This window comes from Zea mays, chromosome 4 (assembly GCF_902167145.1).
Source record: "Zea mays cultivar B73 chromosome 4, Zm-B73-REFERENCE-NAM-5.0, whole genome shotgun sequence".
In the NCBI taxonomy this organism is placed as follows: Eukaryota; Viridiplantae; Streptophyta; class Magnoliopsida; order Poales; family Poaceae; genus Zea; species Zea mays.
In genome coordinates, this window is record NC_050099.1 from 181063346 (window position 1) to 181090132 (window position 26787).

The 26787-nt window shown below is 43.5% G+C and overlaps 1 long non-coding RNA gene across 1 annotated transcript; it reads left to right on the forward strand.

Moving 5' to 3' along the window:
- The first annotated feature begins 8176 nt into the window (after positions 1 to 8176).
- Positions 8177 to 8652, forward strand: LOC111591319 (uncharacterized). The gene is made up of 2 exons (XR_002750486.1): positions 8177 to 8257; positions 8437 to 8652. It is a non-coding gene; the product is annotated as an uncharacterized lncRNA (long non-coding RNA).
- Positions 8653 to 26787: the final 18135 nt, after the last annotated feature.

The window sequence follows — 26787 nt, forward strand, 5'->3', positions numbered from 1 at the left end:
TTTTGTTTGACCGTTTTGTTTTAGCAGGTGACCGGGGTTTCTTTGTTGACCGATCACGTGGAACAGTCTTTTTGCTAGTATTTTTGGAGAGCAACTGATCAAAAGTAGGATCGGCTTTGATCAGCCGATTATATGTGCTTTGACCTTGCGTCTTTTTCCTTGCTTTGTGTAGAGGTTGACGCCTTTGGTCATAGGTGGACTGTCCGGCTGAGTTAGCCGGACCGTTTGTCTGAGCACCGGATTGTCCGCACGTAGGTGCCGGACCATCTACGATGCTAGGGCTAGGCTGATGTGTTTGGTTTATTAACTGTGCCTGCCCCCCGGCGTCTTCGGACCTTTTAGCCTTCTCGTCCGAAGCCTTTCGAGCAATCTCCTTTTGTGATATATCTGACATGCGAGAATTGCTGACGACGATGCCCTTGCCTTTGCCTTTATCAGCCATTTCGGGCCGAACCAAGACCTTTTTGCATGTGAGTTCTATTGTATTAACAGGAAAGGGTTGTGTGTCTACTTGCATCTCCTGAAAAGCCAATCGACCCTCATTTATGGCCGATTGTATCTGTCGACGAAAAACATTACAATCATTGGTGGCATGAGAAAAGGAATTATGCCACTTACAATAAGCACGTCTCTTTAATTCATCAGGAGGAGGAATAGTATGAGTTAATTTAATGTTGCCGTTTTTCAGTAACTCGTCAAATATTTTATCGCATTTGGCAACATTAAAAGTAAACTTAACTTCCTCTTGTCGATTCTTTCGAATCGACTGTAAAGCAGAACACGCTGAAGGTTTAGCCTGTCCTGGCCAAACCAGTTCGGCGGTGTATACATCCGTGGATTCATCGTCCGAATTATCGTATCCCACTAAATGCATCTTATGACTAGCCGATTTTGATGTTTCCTTACTTCGGCTTTCACAGGTCATAGCCCGCTGGTGTAAGTGCACTAATGAAAAGAATTGGGTGCCATCTAATTTTTCTTTTAAGTAGGGTCGCAACCCATTGAAAGCTAGCCCTGTCAGTTGTTTTTCTGCGACATGAATCTGAAAGCATCGGTTTCTAGTGTCCCGGAATCTCCTGATATAGTCATTAATCGATTCTTCAGGCCCCTGTCGGACTGAAGCTAAGTCAGCCAATTCTAACTCATGTTCTCCTGAGAAGAAGTGTTCATGAAATTTCTGCTCTAATTCTTCCCAAGAGTTAATAGAGTTTGGTGGCAAAGCTGCGTACCATGCAAATGCAGTATCAGTAAGGGACAACGAGAATAAACGAACGCGGTAGGCTTCCCCATCAGCCAATTCTCCCAAGTGTGCTATGAATTGGCTTATATGTTCGTGTGTGCTTTTCCCACTTTCACCAGAAAACTTAGAGAAGTCTGGTATTCTAGTTCCCTGTGGGTATGGCACGGTGTCGAATCGGTGGCTATAAGGCTTCCGATACGATTGCCCTGTACCTGACACACTAACACCGAGTTTGTCCCTGAACATCCCGGCTACCTCGTCTCTGACCCTCTCTGCCATATCCGGCGACCATCCATTAAGTTTGTGGGTGGAGATTTCAGGTTGCCTGACATTACTCTGTCGGCTTTCCTCCCAGGTATGTTTGAGGTGTGTGTTAGGTGTCCTATTAATGTCACCAGCTCCTGCCCTATACCCCTCAGGCTCTCTTGTGGCCGAATAATATTCAGCCCTATGTCCATGAGGTGGTATGGCATGATTATAATGTGTTGCTGGTGGGGCACCATAATGTTGCTGCGATGAATGTGGGAACTGTGCGTATTGCGCAGCTCTCGGCTCTGCGTATGCAAATCCGGACGGTCCGGCGTAAGAGGCCGAATGGTCCGCGACCTGGCCAAATGGTCTGAAGGTATATCCGGATTGTCCAGCCGTATATGGTGCTACGTGGGTAGTCTCGTACCCAGACCGTCTGTCGTAAAGAACTGGACGGTCTGCGATCGGGCCGAATGGTCCAGGGCTGTGCCCGGATGGATCGGCCATATATGGCGTGACTTGGGCAGTCTGCGCATGGACTCGTGTAGAGTCGGATGGTCCAGCGTAATACGTCGGTCGGTTCATGCCATATCCGGACGGTCCGACGTAAGATGGCGGACGGTCCGCAACATATCCGGACGGTCCGGCGTGATGCACCGGACGGTCCGTGATGGGGCCGAAGTGTTCAGGGTTGTACCCTGATGGTCCGGCCATGTACGGTGCGACCTGAGTGTTTTGTGTGCGGGCCTGCATCTGGTCGGACGGACCGGCGAAATACGCCGGACGGTCCGCGGTATAACCGAACTGTCTGAGATGATGCTCGGACGGTCCGGTCGCGTCCAGTACCTGTCGCGTGCCTAGTGGTTGCGGCTGTGATGGTGACACGAAAGCGTGCATCGGCATACCATATGATGGCTGGGTCAAAGGTGACCCGTTTATAGCCGATGTGTTTGACGTGGGTGGCACTGTATTAGACTCTCGCGATGGAAAATTAGGAGCAGCTGATTTCTCGTATGCACGTAAATGCATTTTAATAGATTCATCTACATATCGCTTTAACTGATCTCCTCGTTGATCCATGAAAGTCGTAAGAGATAGATCTGGAGTACTTACAGCGGGACCCTGCAGTGGAGGTAGGAGAGACTCCATATCGATCTCCCCTTGACGGACGATCTTCTGGTGGCGATCCACCGTGAAGTGTGACAAGTACTTGTCCGCCGCCTCCTTGCGCCTTTCGGAGAGTTTATGCAGCAGTTCCGCCTCTTCCTTGTCGCGTTGTTCGTTCCATTGCCGCATCACCTCCTTCTCATTGCGCATTACGAGGTCTTCAAAGGGCCTTTGGTCATCAGCCGGGAGCGCCTCCATGGCCGGCTTGATGATGTTGGTAGTGGAGATCTTGGTGGGATCCTTAGAACCGGCCATTTATGGGCCGATTTTTAGCAGATCTAGACACCTAGTCCCCAGCGGAGTCGCCAAAAGTATGTTGACACCTTTTCGGAGGCGCCAAACACTCAAAAGAACCAGCGGCGGTGCTCTCTGGTCAGACGCGGACGGTCCGCGGCTTGGGGCCGGACGGTCCGCGACCTGGCGCGACGTGGCGGTGCTCTCTGGTCAGACGCGGACGGTCCGCGGCACAGGGCTGGACGGTCCGCGACCTGGTGCAGGAGCTCGGGTTCCCTGTCTGACAGCCGGACGGTCCGCGCTCTAGGGCCGGACGGTCCGCGCGTGCGCAGGGGCGGCGGAAGATCGCCGGCGGCGCCTGGATCTCGCTCCCGGGAGGGACCCCGTCGGGGAGGAGAGATCCTAGGAGTTGTCTAGGCTCGGGCCGGCCGACCTAGACTCCTCTAATCGACGTAGAGTCGAGGAGAGGCAGAGAATTTGGGGATTAGAATACTAAACTAGGGCTAAACTAGAACTAGACTAGAACTACTCCTAATTGTGCTGAAAATAAATGCAAGATAGAAGTTGTATTGGTTCGATTGTTGGGGGTTTAATCGGCCGTAGCCCTTCATCTATATAAAGGGGGAGGTCTGGATCCGTTTCCAACTGTTTCCTGAGTTAATCCCGCGGTTTTAGGTAACAAATCCCGCGAGAAACTAGGAACCCTAACTGACTCTGCGCGCGCGCGGACCGTCCGCGCCACCACCGCGGACAGTCCGGACCGCGGACCGTCCGGCCTCAGGGCCAGACCGTCCGCCAGGCTCATTTTAGCCTCCAACACATTTCTATCCTTCATGGCACCCAAACAACCTGACTGTGGAATTAGTTTCCAATTCTTCTCAATTCCTAGGAACCAGTCGGGCCCTTTAGTACTAAAATCATTTAAACAGTCCTCAGCAGCTCAAAACATCAGTCCAAGGTCTACCAAGTGTCTGTAGATTTCATAGACCCAAACCTCCTGGATTAGAGGTTATGGCATCCAGAAGTTGACTGCAAAGTCTGGTTACTATTTCTGTTTGCATGAACCAATTTTCGGTTATTCACCCCGTTGGCTTCTTTCTGACCGAGGTAGTTTAGGCGCCCATATCTCCTAGATCCTTTCTGACCGAGGTAGTTTAGGCGCCCATATCTCCTAAATCTTCATAACACCAGCACAGAGTTTCTTAGTAAACTCGCTCATGAATACAGGACTTCCTTAGATATCATTATGTCGCCCATTTCACTGGATACAGACATAGATACAGGCATACATGGATACCCTGTCTTTAGTTTTTCAGGTTAGGTGCACTGTACAGCTGATGTCAGGGATGCAAATATGCCCTAGAATTTCGTTTGAGGTATGCACAGCATTAGAGCAGGGGCAATAGCCCTGTACAAGGGTTTGCTTACCAATCAGGTAGATAGTAGATATGGCTGCTTGAGTTCCAACTACAGCAAGAAGAGTTGCTATGATGGAGGTTGTCCAGTATATGGCTTATGCAGTTAGAGTATGTTAGCTTTGGTGAAGTTTAGTGCGCAACGCATTAGCATTCCGTACATCTGTAAGATAAACATATGCCAGTCTGTGCATAGTGTGCTTGTTCTGGTAATATAGCTAAAAGAAAAGTCGTTAAAACAAACTATGGCAACTAAAGGAGACATTTAGTGTCTAGGACAAAATTTAGAACTAAATTGAACTAAGGGTTTCGCCGTCTACAGATTTCATGGTTTGTGATGTCTGGCTATCGAATCACTCTGTGCAGGTACAAAATATCCCTCACCGCTGAAGACGATACTGACACCGCCGAGTTTATCTTCTTTGGACGAATGGCGCAGCGCCTCATTAAAAAAAATGTGGACACCCTCATCTCGACTAATCCACCCGGTTTCATTCCAAAAGAGATTACAAATCTACTGGAAAAGTCTTTCGAGTGGAATGTTAGCTTCACCGAAAGCACAATTATTTATAGCAATGTTTCCTTCCAAGTCAATGCTATAAACGCAGAAATGGATGGTGGCAACATACTTCCAACTACACCGTCCTCACAGCCATCGTCGATCGTGCTTTCTCAAGGTACATCTTATCATATCTGTTTAGTAGAGCTACGTACGTTAGTTTATGCCAAGTTAGAAATGAAACTAATGGTTTGTTTCCTCTACTTGTTTCTTTCCGTTTCGTTCTACCTGTATATGATGGGTCACCTAAAGCTGAAACGACACAGCCTGCAAAGTGTGCTGAATAGACACAAACTGGCGGTCTGCTGTCTGCTCACCTGAAACTAGGCAGCTTCCTAAAAAAGAGTATTAAACAGTTGGCTAAACCTACACTGATTGATATTAAACTGGTCAAATTGAGTAATGATTGGTGCATATAGAAACAGAACTAAACTCATACACTGTAAACATGCTGCACAAACTACACCAGAAATTCAACATATGCTAAAAAGAGGCTAATATGTGTCATGTGTCCAGAACACCATATGTTGCGCACATGTTGCACACAGAACTGCTGTATATCTTGGAAAATTGCTTGAAGCAACCACAATATTATACCTCAGGTAGATATTCAGAATATGTTCCACCCATATTAAAGACTCAACCACATTACACTGGAAGGGGCCATACCAGCGTTTAGGCCGTAATATTACAGTTTAAAGGCATTTTTTCCATCTACAGAACAAGCATTTCCGCCTTCTGACTTAGTAGGTTTCTTTTTGAGTACAACTCTTTTCACTGCACCCTATCCCCATCAACTGCAACTCTTGTGGCTCTAACCTGTTTTTGGTCTGGCTGCTAACTCCGCGGTAGGACAAGGATCAGGTGTCACACAGAACACGGGGGCTTCCTTCATCCGCGAGCCGTCACTGACACCAGAGAGTCACAAAGTTTCATCTATCGCCAAGGTGCATTGTTGTACTCAGTAGAACAAAATAGGTACCTACAATATAAAGCATCGTTCTCCTTCTAGATACACTAAGAAATAAGCCCTAGATATGTCTTTTCATTGCAGTGTGACATACAGACAGCCCCACATCAGGGAGACAATCTGCTCCAAGGAACAGAAATTGTCACTTCTCCGCCTAACATGCAGGCGCCATCAGGAGCTGCTTACAGCGTGCTAGATGGGTCTACAAACAAGGCTCACAAAAGTGTTACTGGAAAGAGGTTAGTTTCATGCCAAGCAATCTACCTAGACTGTTATTCCCGTACCATCTCATCACTTTTGCATGCATGCCATGGGACCAAACTTTTCATAAGGCTCGGACATCACCTTCCAACAAGGTTGCCAAGAAACTTTTTAGAGATGAAGACACAGGAGATGACGATGTTGCTGGTTCTGGAGACGTTGATGCCGAGTAGCGGTATACCCTTTTTTAGTTGCAGTGCTTTTGGACATGAGCGCCACCAGCTATGGAGACCCGCTTTTGGGAACTGAAGATCGCTTTTGGGAACTAGCCCAGTTCATCTAGGTTACTCTTAGAACTTGCCCCCCTGTTGTGCAGTGAGTATGGTTTTATGCTTGTAAGATATGAGCAGCGCTATGCTGTGTGCTTGACTGTAAGTTATGTCTTTTGGTGCTTCTAGGGTAGTACCTGGTCGTAGCTATGATATGCGTGCAAGCTTGCGAGGACCATACTCGCGATATGTAAAGCATGCCTATGTAGTCTAGGCCTGAACAAGACATTGCTTCCCTTGGTACTTCTACTATTTCTCTTTGTCGTTCTGTGGTACTACCAGCCATCTATTTGTCGTTCTACTCCCTTTAACATGTAACTATTAGGTGGTAACCAATCAGACGCGTCCATTTCAAGGTTTTCCTTACTTTCCATTGAAATTTATCTATTACCCCGGTTATCTGCTAACCAAACAATGAAGTTCTACATATAATGGTCAGAGGCTATGGTATTTTTCTTATAGTACAGGAAATACACAACGAAGCAGCTCCTATGTTCCATTCAAGAAAGGAGGCAATTCAATTCTGAATGATAAGAAATATACCAAGGTATGTCGTGTAACCCATCCTTGAATTTCAGATTGCCTTTATTTGTCATGAATATTATTTTCCTTGTTTTCATGTTTGGGCCAGATTCAGCAATGTCGTAGCATAGGTAGGTGTGACTCTTCTGTTGAGGTGGAACTTTGATCGAGATGTGGCATGGTCTCGCTCTTATCTTGTCTGCCCAGTTTACGAATTGACAGACATGGATACGTTTGTTTGCCATGCCATGTCGTTCCTCTTCCACTTCCACATTCTACATGTTTCTTTAGCTAATTAGGTCAGCTTAGGAGATGTTCATTACCGAACCTCCTTCAACCCACATTGCTTGGCTCACGCTTTCTGTGGGTACCATATGGTAGTAGGGTAGTGCAGTTTCCATTTTGCCACCTTGTTTATGCATCTGTCTATTCAAGCTTTCATAAAAGTTGTGTTCATTGCCTTTTTGCCTTTTCTTCGGGGATTTACCGGGAGATATGCCTGTATGATTGTCCACATGATTAGACTGTGCTGCCCCTGGCCTGATCGATCAATTTGCCTCTTGATGTTATGCATCTCAGGGCAGCACACAGCAACGACTGTAGCCATTGTGCTCGGGGGAGCCGTAGGCCTGGGATTCGTGGTCATCTGCTTGTTTTTCGCCAGGAGCCTGGTCAAGAAAAAGGATGGTGGTGGGTTAGTGAAAACACGAGCACGAGCAGCACCATGGCTCTCTTCTTTGGGCTGCCACCATTCTGCAGCTCCCACTGCTGCTTGTTCCACCAGCTGTGGACAAAGACATTGTGAGGGCATGGTATGGCATTTTGATGGTATGGTTGTGTATTTTGTTTCTTCAAGGTGGTGAGTGGAATACAGAGGGGGTGTTTTTGGCTCTTCTTCCTCTGGCCATGTGAGGGTGCCATCCCCCCCATGATGGCAGAGAGAGGAAAAGAGGTGGCGAGCTGCTGTTCAGGAAAGAAGCTGTCCACTTCTGGGGCTATTTTGAATCTCAGCTGAAATTGGTAGACAAGCTCGGGGCTGTCGTCTTAGCCTCTCCTGCTTAGAGTTCTAGGAGTACATTGATTCTCTTGTATTTTTTTGACCCCCGCCAAATGAAAAATACCTGTTCAGTCTAGGTTGAACGTACTTAGTCTCTTGTTTAAGGTTGCAGGAGCGGGTTTAGGAACAAAGAACTTGACCTGTTGTTTAGAAACAAAGAACTTGACCTGTTGTTTGTGCACTGCAGGCAAAGGCTGTGAACCTGAGTGGAACAAGACCTTCGTGTTCACAGTCTCCGATGGCGCAGCAGCACTGTTCATCCAAATCATGGACAGTGACGGTGGCACTGATGACGATTTTGTTGGTGAGGCAACGTAAGTAGTTAGTTAGCCTATCTCCATCAGCTTATCTATCCATGTAACTATATTTAAACTCTATTCTCTACGAATAGTATGGTCTATATCAACTTTTGATTTTGGAGGTGTTTTGGGATCCAAATTTTAACGTTCTCAATGTATATTATTTCAATCGAGTGTGGCCTGGGCTTCTGCAGGATTCCTCTGGAAGCAGTTTACACGGAAGGAAGCATCCCTCCAACTGTTTACAATGTTGTGAAAGACGAAGAATACCGCAGAAATAATAATAACGGTCACCGAACCCCACTCTTTGATGTCCTGTACTACTGCATCAATTTGGCGTGCTTAAGTTAGGTACCATTGATTCAGATTATCTATAACTGTTCCAGAAAGATATAGTAATATCTTGATCACAGAATGAAAATGTTTGTGTATAGATCACAGAATGATTCCAGTACACGAGCAACCCGGCCAGCACCTCCAGTCGGTTCGCCTGTGACACAGCTTTGATCCCACGTACGAGATGGACAGCTTTGACACAGACTGATCACAGAACTGTTCCTAAATGATTCCAGTTTACGCTTATTACTAGAGTATATTTTCTTGGTCCTTCCTGTTTTTGTCGGTTTATATAGAGTACACCCAGAAATAAGTGTACATAGTCTTTTTGATACATCAATGTTAGTCTTTTAAAATTCTTAAATTATGAAACTACTAAATACTGAACGCTTTAAGTTTTCCAAAAGTTTGAACAGGATAGGGCGCCCGAAGGGGCGCCGTCTGTTCTAGTAAACAAGAAAGCAACATAGACTCTCCCACGGTGAGGAGTTAGGTAAGAAAATATATCTAAGAAATAGTGTAGACATTGTTAGTCCACTACTTAGAATGGACTAAGCGGGTGTTTGAATGCACTAGAGCTGATAGTTAGTTGGCTAAAAAATTGCTAGTAAAATTAGCTAGCTAACAAATAGCTAGCCAACTATCAACTAATTAATAGTTGAACTATTAGCTAAAGTGTTTGGATGTCTTCAACTAATTTTAAGAGCTAAGTATTACCTCCAGTGCATTCAAACACCCTTAAGAAATTATGTATGAGAGATAGTGTGGACTTAACATATCTAATTCACAATGTTGAGTAGAAGTTAGTCCAAAACTTGATTAAACTTTCGTTGCTGAGTTTTGTTCGCCACCCATGACACCACCATGACTACATCTACAAGAGTAAAATATGACCAAAAGGTTGGTACGAGGGACTCCCCACCGTGTGTTCTAACCACATATGTGTTTACAGATTGTGCAAAGATAGTTTTTTCTTCATGACCATACCTTAGGCATGGTAAATTTTGTAGTTTCTTCTGTAATGATGCCTATTTTCTCGATTAAATGTTCGCTACTAGTTTTGTTTGTTAGACCCATGCAATTATTAGATTACATTTACACAAGTCATATGACTAAACATCGATATGAGGGTGTCACATACTTTTCTTATATGCCAAACAACCAATTAGAGAGAATAATGACAGTACCATACTAATGAAAACACAACTCTGATACTAAATTCAAAAGTTTAGATCTATTTCATATGTCGACTATATGAAAACCTAAATATTTTAATAGTATTCATTACAATTATGTTATACTTTTTATGAATGAATTTTGTAGATGTTGTTTTTCCTAAAATCATAATGTTCCAAATGTAACTTTGGATCATTCAATAGTAGAGTATAAATGTCTAACAGCCTCAATTGAGAATAGATTTGTGGTGTTCCTTTGTAAAACTCCAATCTAGTGAGGAGCAATATGAAAATGCCCTAGTCCTTTCTATCTTTTGCCTACCACATTGTTATTACTACAACTCTTTCATTTTTACCCATGTGACTTCCACATGATGCTTCTACCGAATGATGTGGGCCCCCATCATGTGTTCTAGCAATTATGGTTGTAGATTGTGCCAAGGCAACCATTTGTTTCGTGACTGTACCTTAGGCATACAAAACCGACATAGTTTTTATTGACAATGCTCGACGTTGGTTTCCTCGGTTAAATGTCTGCTAGTGGCTTTGTTCGCAAAATATAAGGTGCCATAAAAACATGTTTGCTAGTCATGTGACCAAAGATTAATTAGAGAGAGTGGTTATGTACCCCTTCACATGAAGACACAAGTTTGGTACAAATTTAGTATTTACATTCACATAGACGCAATATATGGAACATCTATTTTTTATTACAGGGGTTATGCTATACATTAATAAATATTGTGGAGGTTGTTTTTCCAAGATTCCAATAATTCAATTTTAGCATTGAAGCCTTGGATGCCAAAGTATTGATGACTAATAACCTAGATTAAGAGTAAATTTAAGGTTTACCTTTGTAAAACTGTAATCTAGTGAGGGGCAATATGAAAATGCCCTAGTCCTTTTTATCTTCCGTCTATCGCACCACTATTATTATAGCTATTTATTTTCTAACCCTATGACTTCCACTTGATACTTCTACCGAATGTCATGCCCCACCATGTGACCTGACACATATGTGCCCGTAGATCGTCTAATGCAAAATTTTCATTATCGTACCTTAGGCATGAGAAACTGTCGTAGTTTTATTAGCAATGCTCGACGTTTGTTTCCTCGATTAAATATATGTTACCGACTTTGTTCGCAAAACATGAGGCACCATCAAAACTACGTTTGCTAGTATGTGAACAAGGATTAATTAGAGAGAATGGTGATGTCCCCCTTCATATGAAGACATGACTTATATATATATGTATGTATGTATATGTGTGTGTCATTCACATAGGTGCAATATACAGAACACCTACTTTTCCACTAATGAATATTGTGGTGGCTGTTTTCATAAAATTCTAATGCTTTAAATTTGACATTAGAGCCTTGGATGCCAAAGTATTGATGGATAATAACCAATATTGAGAGTATATTTAAGGTATAGCTTTATAAAACCCCACTCTAGTGAGCCGCAATATAAAAAATGTCTTAGTCCTTTATATCTTCTAGCTATCTGCTATCCCACCAATGTTACTATAGCTCTTCCGTTTCTAATCCCATGACTTCCACTTGACGCTTCTATGGAACAATGTGGGCCCCACATCTTGCGTTCTAGCACTTATCTAACCATAGAATGTGCCAATGCAACCGTTTATTTCATGATCGTACCCTAGGCATGCGAACCTGACATAGTTTTACTAGCAATGATTATTGGTGTCCATCTCCTCGATTAAATATCTATTACCGACTTTGTTCGTAAAACATGAGGAACCATCAAAATTGTGTCTGTTTCCACGATTAAATGTTTTTATCGTACCTTAAGCATGTGAAACTAACATAGTTTATCGACAATGCTCGGTGTACGTTTCCACGATTAAATGTCCGTTGATGGCTTTGTTCGCAAAACATGAGGTACCATCCAAATTACGTTTGCTAGTCATGTAACAAAAAAAGTAATTAGAGAGAACGGTGATGTACCCCTCCACATAAAGACACGACATTGTCATATAACTAATAGTTATATTCGCATAGGCACAATATATGGAACACCTATTTTTTTAATTGTATGGGTAATAATTATGTTATGTTATATATCAATAAATGCTATGGAGTTCCTAAAATTCTAATACTAAAAAATTGACATTTGAGCCTTGAATTCCAACGTATTAAATGACTAATAACATAGAATAAGAGTAGATTTAAGTTGCACCTTTATTAAAATCAAATCCAATGAGGTGCAATATTAAAATGTCCTTGTCCTTTCTATCTTCTACATATCACACCATTGTTACTATAACTCTTCTATTTCTAACCCCGTGACTTACACTTGACACTTCTAGAAAACGATGTGGACCCCTGCCACGTGTTCTAGCATTTATGTGCTCGCGGATTGTGCAAGTGCAACCGTTTGTTTGATGATCATACCTTAGGCATGTGAAACTAGCATACTCTTCTATTTTATCGATTGAATGTCTGATGGTGGCTTTGTTTGTAAAATATGAGGCGTCATCAAAATTATGTTTGTTAGTTTTGTGACCAAATATTAATTAGAGAGAATGGTGATGTACCCCTTCACATGAAGACACAACTCTGGCACATATTTAATAGTTCTATTTGCATATATACAACATATGGAGCACATGTTTTTTCATTGTATGGGTTACAATTATGCTATACTATATATTAAGAAATATTGTGTATGATGTTTTTCCTAAAATCCCAATAGTCCAAAATTGACATAGGAGCTTTATATGGCAAAGTATTAATGTCTAATCACCTAGATTAAGAGTAGAGTTATGGTGCGCCTTTGTAAAAATCCAATCTAGTGAGGGGCAATATGAAAATCTCATAGTCCTTTTTATCTTCCAGCTATCACAACATTGTTACACAACTCTTCTGTTTCTAACCATGTGATCTCCACTTGACGTTTCTACCAAACAATGTTGGGCCCCACCATATGTTATGGCACTTATATGCCCAATGATTGTGCCACGACAACTATGTTTCGTGACAGTACCCTAGGCATGCGAAACTGGCGTATTTTTTTCGACAATGCTCGACGTCTGTTTCCTCGATTAAATGCCCGTTATTGGCTTTGTTCGTGAAACATTAGTTGCCATCAAAATCATGTTTTTCTAGTCATGTGACCAAATATTAATTAGAGAGAATGGTGATGTACCCATTCACATGAAGAGACAATCTTCACACATATTTAATAGTTCTATCTGCATAGGCGTAACATATGACCACCTATTTTTTTCATTGTATGGTTACAATTATGCTATAATATATATTAATAAATATTATGGAGGTTGTTTTCCTAAAATGCCAATGCTTCAAAATTGGCATTGGAGCTTTGGATGCCAACATATTAGATTTAAGGTGTGCCTTTATAAATAAAACTCCAACCTAGTCTTTTCTATCGCACCATTGTTACTATAGCTTTTTCGTATGTAACCCATGACTTCCACTTGACGTTTCTACCTAACGACGTGGGCCCCACCATGTGTTATAGCACTTATGTGCCCACAAATTTTGCCAAGACAACCATTTATTTCATGATAACACCTTAGGCATGCGAAACTGACGTAGATTTTCCAGCAATGCTCGACATCTGTTTTCTCAATTAAATGTCCGCTATTGGCTTTGTTCGCAAAACATGAGTTGTCATCAAAAAACATGTTTGCTAGTCATGTGACCAAATATTAATTAGAGAAAATCTTGATATACCCCTTCACATGAAGACACAATCTTCACACATATTTAATAGTTCTATCTGCACAGGCGTAACATATGGAACACTTATTTTTTCATTCCATGGGTTTCAATTATGCTATAATATATATATATATAGGGAAGAGGTAATGGAAGCCCTGGGCTTCTGTTAGTGGGGGAAGCCCCGGCCAGGACGCCAACCAGATCGCGGTCTGTACGCAAGCATGCGTCAGCCATGCATATGATAGCCACGATTCCCGGATGAGACGTGACAGGTGATATACGCACGCATAAATATATGTAGAAATGTGCATAAATCATGCATAGAAGGAATCTTTTGGACCATGAATCACGGGAACGAATATTACCATGTGTACACCGTTTACGACTGCATAACGCTGTGTAACATAATAGCGTAAACCATGCAACATTTAAATATCCACCAGTTTGAGATAAGGAAAGACGTGCTCCACGTTCGCGTAAATAAAGGCACAGTTACGGGAGGAAACAAATTCTCATTTACAACCGCTCGTTCATGTTCGTATCTGTGATATTGGCGGCGGTTAACGACTGCATAACGATGCGTAAATAAACCGTTTACGACTGCATAACGATGTGTAACATGATAGCATAAACCATGCATTATATAAATCTTGACCGGTTTGATATAAGGAAAGACGTGCTGCATAATCGCGTAAATAAAGGGAAAGTTACGGTTTGAGGAGCATTAGTAGAAGGAAATAAATTTTAATTTATAGCCGTAGTTCGCGGGTTCTGCTCGGGCGGATTCCAGCGTAAAACGTGAGCTAAAACAGCGTAAATGAGTACGAATTTTAGCGTAAATCATACAACATTTAAATAATGCCCTCCTGATGATTACAGTAGTACAGTTTTAATAATTTACCCTGGGGCTATACATGCTGACTGAATTTCTGTGTTATTTCCAACTGCACATATATATTTTTATTCTCTATGGTTTCAACGTGTATTCACACTGTATATATACGTATGTAGCATAGTATACAACAATCGTTAACTAAATTGTGATGGCGACTGATATGAGAGATCGATTCTCTAGATCGCCGGACTATGGATGTTGAGCAACGAAACCCTATTCCGAACAATGCTCCTGAACACCACCTCGCTGCCGCTCTCGCACTCGTCGATGCATCGCTCAAGCTCCTCGTGCTTCTCCTGCGCGACATCGGCCGTCGTCGGCGTCTCCAGCTTCTTGGCGAAGGCAGCAGCCACGAAGGCCGTCGGGGCCTTCTTGTTCGAGCACGACGACGCGGCGGCAGACACGGATGCGACGGCCGAGAACACGGCGGCGGAGGCGGCGGCTGAAAGTCGCCTAGAGGGGGGGGTGAATAGGGCGAAACTGAAATTTACAAATATAAACACAACTACAAGCCGGGTTAGCGTTAGAAATGTAAACGAGTCCGCGAGAGAGTGCGTAAAACAAATCGCAAGCAAATGAGGAGTGTGACACACGGATTTGTTTTACCAAGGTTCGGTTCTCGCAAACCTACTCCCCGTTGAGGAGGCCACAAAGGCCGGGTCTCTTTCAACCCTTCCCTCTCTCAAACGGTCCCTCGGACCGAGTGAGCTTCTCTTCTCAAATCACTTGGAACACAAAGTTCCCGCAAGGACCACCACACGATTGGTGTCTCTTGCCTCAATTACAAGTGAGTGTTTGATCACAAGAAAGAATGCGAAAGAAAAGAAGCGATCCAAGCGCAAGAGCTCAATTGAACACTACAAATCACTCTCTCTAGTCACTAGGGCTTTGAATGGGATTGGGAGAGGATTTGATCTCTTGTTGGTGTGCCTTGCAATGAATGCTAGCTCTTGTATAGTGGTTGGAAGCTGGAAAACTTGGATGCAATGAATGGTGGGGTGGTTGGGGTATTTATAGCCCCAACCACCAACTTGACCGTTGGTGGAGGCTGTCTGTTTGATGGCGCACCGGACAGTCCGGTGCCCCAGCCACGTCACCAGTTCTGTTGGATTCCGACCGTTGAAGCTTCTGACTTCTGGGCCCGCCTTGATGTCCGGTGGCGCACCGGACATGTTCTGTAGAGTGTCCGGTGCGCCAGCATGGGCGTGTCTGAGCTCTGCGCGCGCTGGCGCGCAATAAATGCGCTGCAGGTAGCCGTTGGCGCCTGAAGTAGCCGTTGCTCCGCAGATGCACCGGACAGTCCGGTGAATTATAGCGGAGCGGCAGAAGTGAAAACCCGAGGCTGGCGAGTTCCTGAGGCCGCCCTTCCTTGGAGCACCGGACATGTCTGGTGCACACCGGACAGTCCGGTGAATTATAGCGGAGTGGTCTCTGGAAAATCCCGAAGCCGAGTAGTTCGAAGTTGGAGTCCCCTGGTGCACCGGACATGTCCGGTGGCACACCGGACAGTCCGGTGCGCCAGACCAGAGAAGCCTTCTGTTGCTCCTTTGCTCTTGTGTTGAACCCAACTCTTTGTCTTTTTATTGGCTAAGTGTGAACATTTTGCATCTGTATAACTTATACACTAGAGCAAACTAGTTAGTCCAATATTTGTGTTGGGCAATTCAACCACCAAAATTATTTAGGAACTAGGTGAAAGCCTAATTCCCTTTCAATTTCCCCCTTTTTGGTGATTGATGCCAACACAAACCAAAGCAAATATCAAAGTGCATAATTGAACTAGTTTGCATAATGTAAGTGCAAAGGTTGCTTGGAATTGAGCCAATATAAATACTTACAAGATACGCATGGATTGTTTCTTTCTTATTTAACATTTTGGACCACGTTTGCACCACATGTTTTGTTTTTTTGCAAACTCTTTTGTAAATCATTTTCAAAGTTCTTTTGCAAATAGTCAAAGGTAAATGAATAAGATTTTGTAAAGCATTTTCAAGTTTTGAAATTTTCTCCCCCTGTTTCAAATGCTTTTCCTTTGACTAAACAAAACACCCCCTCAAATAAATTCTCCTCTTAGTGTTCAAGAGGGTTTTAAGATATCAAGTTTTGAAATACTACTTCCTCTCCCTTTAGAACATAATAAGATACCAATTTGAAATTGACCAATTGAAAATCTCCAATTTTAAAAACTAGGTGGTGGTGCGGTTCTTTTGCTTTGGGCTCATATTTTCTCCCCCTTTGGCATGAATCGCCAAAAACGGAACCATTAGAGCCCTCTAAGTAATTTCTTCCCCTTTGGTCATAAACAAATGAGTTAAAATTATACCAAAGATGAAGTCCTTTTTGCTATCTCCCCCAAAGATGGAGAGTGGCTTGGAGCGATGGCGAAGGATGAGTTACGGAGTGGAAGCCTTTGTCTTTGCCGAAGACTCCAATTCCCTTTCAATACACCTACGACTTGGTTTGAAATAGACTTGAAAACACATTAGTCATAGCATATGAAAGAGATATGATCAAAAGTATATAAATGAGCTATGTGTGCAATCTAGCAAAAGAAGTTGCGAGAATCAAGAATATTGAGCTCATGCCTAAGTTTGGTAAAAGTTTGTTCATCAAGAGGCTTGGTAAAGATATCGGCTAATTGATCTTTAGTGTTAATGTAAGAAATCTCGATATCCCCCTTTTGTTGGTGATCCCTAAGAAAATGATACCAGATGGCTATGTGTTTAGTGCGGCTATGCTCGACAGGATTGTCGGCCATTTTGATTGCACTCTCATTATCACATAGCAAAGGGACTTTGGTTAATTTGTAACCGTAGTCCCGTAGGGTTTGCCTCATCCAAAGTAGTTGCGCGCAACAATGACCTGCGACAATGTACTCGGCTTCGGCGGTGGAAAGAGCAACCGAATTTTGCTTCTTTGAAGCCCAAGACACCAAGGATCTTCCCAAGAACTGGCAAGTCCCCGATGTGCTCTTCCTATTGATTTTGCACCCTGCCCAATCGGCATCCAAATAACCAATTAAGTCAAAAGTGGATCCCCTAGGATACCAAAGCCCAAACTTAGGAGTATAAGCCAAATATCTCAAGATTCGTTTTACGGCCGTAAGGTGTGATTCCTTAGGGTCGGCTTGGAATCTTGCACACATGCATACGGAAAGCATAATATCCGGTCGAGATGCACATAAATAGAGTAAAGAACCTATCATCGACCGGTATACCTTTTGATCCACGGACTTACCTCCCGTGTCGAGGTCGAGATGCCCATTGGTTCCCATGGGTGTCTTGATGGGCTTGGCATCCTTCATCCCAAACTTGTTTAGAATGTCTTGAGTGTACTTCGTTTGGCTAATGAAGGTGCCCTCTTGGAGTTGTTTCACTTGGAATCCTAAGAAATACTTCAACTCCCCCATCATAGACATCTCGAATTTCTGTGTCATAATCCTACTAAACTCTTCACATGTAGACTCATTAGTAGACCCAAATATAATATCATCAACATAAATTTGGCATACAAACAAGTCATTTTCAAGAGTTTTAGTAAAGAGTGTAGGATCGGCTTTGCCGACTTTGAAGCCATTAGCAATAAGGAAATCTCTAAGGCATTCATACCATGCTCTTGGGGCTTGCTTGAGCCCATAAAGCGCCTTAGAGAGTCTATAGACATGGTTAGGATACTCACTGTCTTCAAAGCCGGGAGGTTGCTCAACATAGACCTCTTCCTTGATTGGTCCATTGAGGAAGGCACTTTTCACGTCCATTTGATAAAGCTTAAAGCCATGGTAAGTAGCATAGGCTAATAATATACGAATTGACTCAAGCCTAGCTACGGGTGCATAGGTTTCACCAAAATCCAAACCTTCGACTTGTGAATACCCCTTGGCCACGAGTCGAGCTTTGTTCCTAGTCACCACACCATGCTCATCTTGCTTGTTGCGGAAGACCCATTTTGTTCCTACAACATTTTGATTAGGACGTGGAACCAAATGCCATACCTCATTCCTAGTGAAGTTGTTGAGCTCCTCTTGCATTGCCATCACCCAATCCGCATCTTGGAGTGCTTCCTCTACCCTGTGTGGCTCAATAGAGGAAACAAAAGAGTAATGTTCACAAAAATGTGCAACACGAGATCGAGTAGTTACCCCCTATGAATGTCTCCGAGGATGGTGTCGACGGGGTGATCTCGTTGTATTGCTTGGTGGACTCTTGGGTGTGGTGGCCTTGGTTCTTCATCCTCCTTGTCTTCATTATTTGCATCTCCCCCTTGATCATTGCCGTCATTTTGAGGTGGCTCATCTTCTTGATCCTCTTGTTCAACATCTTGAGCCTCATCCTCAATTTGAGTTGGTGGAGATGCTTGCATGGAGGAGGATGGTTGATCTTGTGCATGTGGAGGCTCTTCGGATTCCTTAGGACACACATCCCCAATGGACATGTTCCTTAGCGCTATGCATGGAGCCTGTTCTTCACCTATCTCGTCAAGATCAACTTGCTCTACTTGAGAGCCGTTAGTTTCGTCAAACACAACGTCACAAGAAACTTCAACAAGTCCTGAGGACTTGTTAAAGACTCTATATGCCCTTGTGTTTGAGTCATATCCTAGTAAAAAGCCTTCTACAGTTTTAGGAGCAAATTTAGATTTTCTACCTCTCTTAACAAGAATAAAGCATTTGCTACCAAAAACTCTAAAATATGAAATATTAGGCTTTGTACCGGTTAGGAGTTCATATGATGTCTTCTTGAGGATTCGGTGTAGATACAACCGGTTGATGGTGTAGCAAGCGGTGTTGACCGCCTCGGCCCAAAACCGATCCGAAGTCTTGTATTCATCAAGCATGGTTCTTGCCATGTCCAATAGAGTTCGATTCTTCCTCTCCACTACACCATTTTGTTGTGGGGTGTAGGGAGAAGAGAACTCATGCTTGATGCCCTCCTCCTCAAGGAAGCCTTCAATTTGAGAGTTCTTGAACTTCGTCCCGTTGTCGCTTCTAATTTTCTTGATCCTTAAGCCGAACTCATTTTGAGCCCGTCTCAAGAATCCCTTTAAGGTTTCTTGGGTATGAGATTTTTCCTGCAAAAAGAACACCCAAGTGAAGCGAGAATAATCATCCACAATAACTAGACAGTACTTACTCCCGCCGATGCTTATGTAAGCGATTGGGCCGAATAAATCCATGTGTAGGAGCTCCAGTGGCCTGTCACTAGTCATGATGTTCTTGTGTGGATGATGAGTGCCAACTTGCTTCCCGGCCTGGCATGCGCTACAAATCCTGTCTTTCTCAAAATGAACATTTGTTAATCCTAAAATGTGTTCTCCCTTTAGAAGCTTATGAAGATTCTTCATTCCAACATGGGCTAGTCGGCGGTGCCAGAGCCAACCCATGTTAGTCTTAGCAATTAAGCAAGTGTCGAGTTCAGCTCTATCAAAATCTACCAAGTATAGCTGACCCTCTAACACTCTCTTAAATGCTATTGAATCATCACTTCTTCTAAAGACAGTGACACCTACATCAGTAAAGAGACAGTTGTAGCCCATTTGACATAATTGTGAAACGGAAAGCAAATTGTAGTCTAAAGAATCTACGAGAAAAACATTTGAAATAGTATGGTCAGGTGATATAGCAATTTTACCCAATCCTTTGACCAAACCTTGATTTCCATCCCCGAATGTGATAGCTCGTTGGGGATCTTGGTTTTTCTCATATGAGGAGAACATCCTTTTCTCCCCTGTCATGTGGTTTGTGCACCCGCTGTCGAGTATCCAACTTGAGCCTCCGGATGCATAAACCTACAAAACAAGTTTAGTTCTTGACTTTAGGTACCCAAATGGTTTTGGGTCCTTTGGCATTAGACACAAGAACTTTGGGTACCCAAACACAAGTCCTTGACCCCTTGTGCTTGCCCCCAACATATTTGGCAACTACCTTGCCGGATTTGTTAGTCAAAACATAAGATGCATCAAAAGTTTTAAAGGAGATATTATGGTCATTTGATGCAATAGGAATTTTCTTCTTAGGCAACTTAGCACGGGTTGGTTGCCTAGAACTAGATATCTCACTCTTATACATAAAAGCATGGTTAGAACCAGAGTGAGACTTCCTAGAATGAATTTTCCTAATTTTGTCCTCGGGATAACCGGCAGGGTATAAAATGTAACCCTCGTTATCCTGAGGCATGGGAGCCTTGCCCTTAACAAAGTTTGACAATCTTTTAGGAGGGGCACTAATTTTGACATTGTCTCTCCTTTGGAAGCCAACGCCATCCTTAATGCCAGGGCGTCTCCCATTATAAAGCATGCTACGAGCAAATTTAAATTTCTCATTTTCTAAGTTGTGCTCGGTAATTTTAGCATCTAGTTTAGCTATATGATCATTTTGTTGTTTAATTAAAGTCATGTGATCATGAATAGCATTGATATCAACATCTCTACATCTAGTACAAATAGAGACATGCTCAACATTAGATGTAGAGGGTTTGCAAGATTTTAATTCAACAACCTTAGCATGTAATATATCATTCTCACTTCTAAGGTTGGAAATAGTAACATTGCAAACATCAAAATCTTTAGCCTTAGCAATCAAATTTTCATTTTCTACTCTAAGGCTAGCAAGAGAATCATTCAATTCCTTAATCTTAGCAAGCAAGTCATCATTACTATTTCTAAGATTGGGAATTGAAGCATCACAAACATGAGACTCAACCTTAGCAATTAAACTAGCATTTTCATTCTTAAGGTTGTCAATCATCTCACGGCAAGTGCTTAGCTCACTAGATAGATTTTGACATTTTTCTACTTCTAAAGCATAAGCATTTTTAACCTTAACATGCTTTTTATTTTCCTTGATTAGGAAGTCCTCTTGAGAGTCCAAGAGGTCATCCTTTTCATGGATGGCACTAATTAGCTCATTTAGTTTTTCTTTTTGTTCCATGTTAAGGTTGGCAAAAAGGATACGCAAATTATCTTCCTCACCACTAGCATTATCATCACTAGAAGATTCATATTTAGTGGAGGAGTTAGATTTAACCTTCTTCCTTTTGCCGTCCTTTGCCATGAGGCACTTGTGGCCGACGTTGGGGAAGAGAAGTCCCTTGGTGACGGCGATGTTGGCGACGTCCTCGTCGTCGGAGGAGTCGCTTGAGCTTTCGTCGGAGTCCCACTCTCGACAAACATGGGCATCGCCGCCCTTCTTCTTGTAGTACCTCTTCTTCTCCTTTCTTCTCCCCTTCTTGTCGTCGCCCCTGTCACTATCACTTGATAATGGACATTTAGCAATAAAGTGACCGGGCTTACCACACTTGTAGCAAACCTTCTTGGAGCGGGACTTGTAGTCTTTCCCTCTCCTTTGCTTGAGGATTTGGCGGAAGCTCTTGATGACGAGCGCCATTTCCTCATTGTCGAGCTTGGAGGCGTCTATAGGTTGTCGACTTGGTGTAGCCTCCTCCTTCTTTTCCTCCGTCGCCTTGAATGCGACGGGTTGAGCTTCGGATGTGGATGGATCATCAAGCTCGTTGATCTTCCTCGAGCCTTCGATCATGCACTCAAAACTTAAAAAATTCCCGATAACTTCCTCGGGGGTCATTTTAGTATATCTAGGATTACCACGAATTAATTGAACTTGAGTGGGATTAAGGAAAATTAGAGATCTTAGAATAACCTTAACCATTTCGTGGTCGTCCCACTTCGTGTTCCCGAGGTTGCGCACTTGGTTCACCAAAGTCTTGAGCCGGTTGTACATGTGTTGTGGCTCTTCCCCTTTGCGAAGCCGGAACCGACCGAGCTCCCCCTCGATCGTTTCCCGCTTGGTGATCTTTGTGAGCTCATCCCCTTCGTGCGCGGTTTTGAGCACATCCCAAACCTCCTTGGCACTCTTCAACCCTTGAACTTTGTTATACTCCTCTCTACTTAAAGATGCGAGGAGTATTGTTGTCGCTTGAGAGTTGAAGTGCTCGATTTGGGCCACCTCATCCTCATCATAGTCTTTATCCCCTATGGATGGTACCTGTGCACCAAACTCAACAACTTCCCATATACTTTTGTGGAGCGAGGTTAGATGAAATTTCATTAAATCACTCCACCTAGCATAATCTTCACCGTCAAAAGTTGGCGGTTTGCCTAATGGAACGAAAAGCAATGTAGTATGTCTAGATGTACGGGGATAGTGTAAGGGAATCTTACTAAACTTCTTGTGCTCTTGGCGCTTAGAAGTTACGGATGGCGCATCAGAGTCGGAGGTAGATGTTGATGAAGTGTCGGTCTCGTAGTAGACCACCTTCCTCATCCTTTTGTGCTTGTCTCCTTTCCGATGCGACTTGTGGGAAGAAGATTCTCCTTCTTCTCCTTGTGGTGTGAGGAAGAAGATTTCTTCTCCTTCCCTTTGTTGGAGGAGCTCTTCTTCTTCTCCTTCCTTTTGGTGCGGGACTCTTCCGATGAAGTGCTCCCGTGGCTTGTAGTGGGCTTTTCGCCGGTCTCCATCTCCTTCTTGGCGTGATCTCCCGACATCACTTCGAGCGGTTAGGCTCTAATGAAGCACCGGGCTCTGATACCAATTGAAAGTCGCCTAGAGGGGGGGGGTGAATAGGGCGAAACTGAAATTTACAAATATAAACACAACTACAAGCCGGGTTAGCGTTAGAAATGTAAACGAGTCCGCGAGAGAGTGCGTAAAACAAATTGCAAGCAAATGAGAAGTGTGACACACGAATTTGTTTTACCGAGGTTCGGTTCTCGCAAACCTACTCCCCGTTGAGGAGGCCACAAAGGCCGGGTCTCTTTCAACCCTTCCCTCTCTCAAACGGTCCCTCGGACCGAGTGAGCTTCTCTTCTCAAATCACTTGGAACACAAAGTTCCCGCAAGGACCACCACACGATTGGTGTCTCTTGCCTCAATTACAAGTGAGTGTTTGATCACAAGAAAGAATGCGAAAGAAAAGAAGCGATCCAAGCGCAAGAGCTCAATTGAACACTACAAATCACTCTCTCTAGTCACTAGGGCTTTGAATGGGATTGGGAGAGGATTTGATCTCTTGTTGGTGTGCCTTGCAATGAATGCTAGCTCTTGTATAGTGGTTGGAAGCTGGAAAATTTGGATGCAATGAATGGTGGGGTGGTTGGGGTATTTATAGCCCCAACCACCAACTTGACCGTTGGTGGAGGCCGTCTGTTTGATGGCGCACCGGACAGTCCGGTGCCCCAGCCACGTCACCAGTTCCGTTGGATTCCGACCATTGAAGCTTCTGACTTCTGGGCCCGCCTTGATGTCCGGTGGCGCACCGGACATGTTCTGTAGAGTGTCCGGTGCGCCAGCATGGGCGTGTCTGAGCTCTGCGCGCGCTGGCGCGCAATAAATGCGCTGCAGGTAGCCGTTGGCGCCTGAAGTAGCCGTTGCTCCGCAGATGCACCAAACAGTCCGGTGTACACCGGACAGTCCGGTGAATTATAGCGGAGCGGCAGAAGTGAAAACCCGAGGCTGGCGAGTTCCTGAGGCCGCCCTTCCTTGGAGCACCGGACATGTCCGGTGCACACCGGACAGTCCGGTGAATTATAGCGGAGTGGTCTCTGGAAAATCCCGAAGCCGAGTAGTTCGAAGTTGGAGTCCCCTGGTGCACCGGACATGTCCGGTGGCACACCGGACAGTCCGGTGCGCCAGACCAGAGAAGCCTTCTGTTGCTCCTTTGCTCCTGTGTTGAACCCAACTCTTGGTCTTTTTATTGGCTAAGTGTGAACATTTTGCATCTGTATAACTTATACACTAGAGCAAACTAGTTAGTCCAATATTTGTGTTGGGCAATTCAACCACCAAAATTATTTAGGAACTAGGTGAAAGCCTAATTCCCTTTCAGCGGCGCTGGCGGTCGCGACGTCCATGAGCGCGGCGGCCATCTCGGCCTCCTCGGTGGTTCCGCTCCCGTCGATCCCAGCCCCAGCAGGCAGGCGCGCGACGGACCTGGCGGTGAGGCGGGCGAGCTCCCTGTGGAGCGCCACCGTCGCTCGATCATGGTGGAGCGCCACCGTCGGTCGCCTGCCTCGAGGCGACACCGCTGTTGGCCCCAGGATCACCGCCGCTCGCACGCCCGAGGGAACCGCCGCCGCCGCTAAAACCTAATCCCTGGCGGCGTGGGGTGTTTTTATAGTGTCAGTGTGGGACTGAATAATTGAACGCGTGGGCCGGATCGTGGGCCTGATGCACGTAATATGCGCAGACTATATTTGCATAAACTGATACACACATCAGCATAACTCGTATTATAATTTAGCGTAAGCACAGTTAGGTACAATAAGCCAAAAAGGGTCTGGTGCGGTCTGCGCACTTGGTCAGGGCTTCCTGTAGTTAAATAGAGCCTAGGGCTCTAAATACTATATCTATCTATATATATATATTAATAAATATTATGGAGGTTGTCTTCCTAAATTTCAATGTTCCAAAATTGACATTGAAACTTTGGATGCCAAAGCATTAATGGGCAATCAACTAGACTGATAGTAGATTTAAGATGTGCATTTATAAAACTCCAATCTAATGAGGGGCAATATTAAAATGCTCTATTCTTTTCCATATGTAACCTTATGGCTTCCACTTGATGCTTCTGGTGAACGATGTGGGCCCACCATGTGTTATAGCACTTATGTGCCCACAAGTTGTGCCAAGGCAACCATTTATTTTATGATCGTACCTTAGTCATGTTAAAGTGACATGGTTTTATCGAAAATGCTCAACGTCTATTTCCATAATTAACTGTTTTGCTGCTAGTTTTGTTTACAGAACATGAGGCGTCTAAAATTACGTCTGCTAGTCACGTGACCAAAGAAATTAGAGAGAATGGTGATGTACCCCTTGTCATGAAGACACAACTTTAACACATGTTTAGTAGTTCTATTTGCATTGGCGCAATATATGGAACATCTATTTTTCACCATATGGGTTATAATTATGTTGTACTATATTTATAATTTTTTTGAAGGCTGTTTTCCCTAAAATTTTGATATCCAAAGTTGAAATTGGAGCATTGAATACTAAAATATTAATGGATAATCACCTAGACTAAGAGTAAATTTATGGCGCACCTTTGTAAAACTATAATCTAGTCAATGGCGATATGAAAATGTCATAGTCCTTTTTATCTTCCAGTTATCACACCATTGTTACTATAGCTCTCTCGTTTCTATCCTCATGACTTCCACTTGATGCTTCTACCAAATGATGTTGGGCTCCACTATGTGTTTTGGCACTTATGTGCTCGAAGATTATGCCAAGGCAACCGTTTGTTTCATGATGCCTTAGGCATGCGAAATTGGCATAGTTTTTTATGGCAATGACCGACGTCCATTTTCTCGATTAAATGTTTTCTATTGGCTTTGTTCACAAAAAATGAGGTACCATCGAAATCACGTTTGCTAGTCATGTGATAAATATTAATTAGAGAAAATGGTGATGTACCCCTTCACAGAAGACACAATTTTGGCACATATTTAATAGTTCTATTTGCATAGGTGCATCATATGGAACACCTATTTTTCATTGTATGGGGTTATAATTATGCTATAATATATATTAATAAATATGGTGGATGTCGTTTTCTAAACATTCCAATGCTTCAAATTTGACATTGAAGATATGGATGTCAAAGCATTAATGGCTAATCACCTAAACTGTGAGTAGATTTAAGGTGTGCCTTTGTAAAACTCCAATCTAGTGAGGGGCAATATTAAAATGTCCTAGTCCTTTCTATCTTCCGGCTATCGCACCGTTGTTACTATAGCTTTTCCGTTTCTAACCCAGTGGCTTCCGCTTGACGCTCTACCGAATGATTTGGGCCCCATGTGTTTGGGCACTTATGTGCCCGCAAATTATGCCAAGACAACCATTTATTTTATGACCTTACCTTAGACATGTGAAAGTGACGTAGTTTTATCGACAACACTCGACGTCCGTTTCCACAATTAAATGTCTGTTGCTGGTTTTGTTTGCAAAACATGAGGCGTATGTTTGCTAGTCATGTGACTAATTAGAGAGAATGATGATGTAGCCCTTGATATGAAGGCACAACTTTGGCACATATTTATTAGTTATATTCGCATCAACACAATATATGGAACACCTATTTTTCGTCGCATGGGGTATAGTTATGCTACATTATGTTAATAAATATTTTAGAGGTTGTTTTTTTATAAAATCTCAATACTCTAAAGTTGACATCGGAGCATTGGATATCAAAGTATTAATGTCTAATCATCTAGATTGAGAGTAGATTTTGAGATGTACCTCTGCAGACCTCTACATCCACGAAGGAGCAATTTCGCAAATATACTAGTCCTAGCTATCTTCTGCCTACTTTGTACCATTATTGCTGTAGCTTTCCGTTTCGCCTCCGTCGACTGACGTGTGGACCCCATCGCACCTCCCTCCCTCTCCCTCTCCCCCCCCCCACCCCCACGCG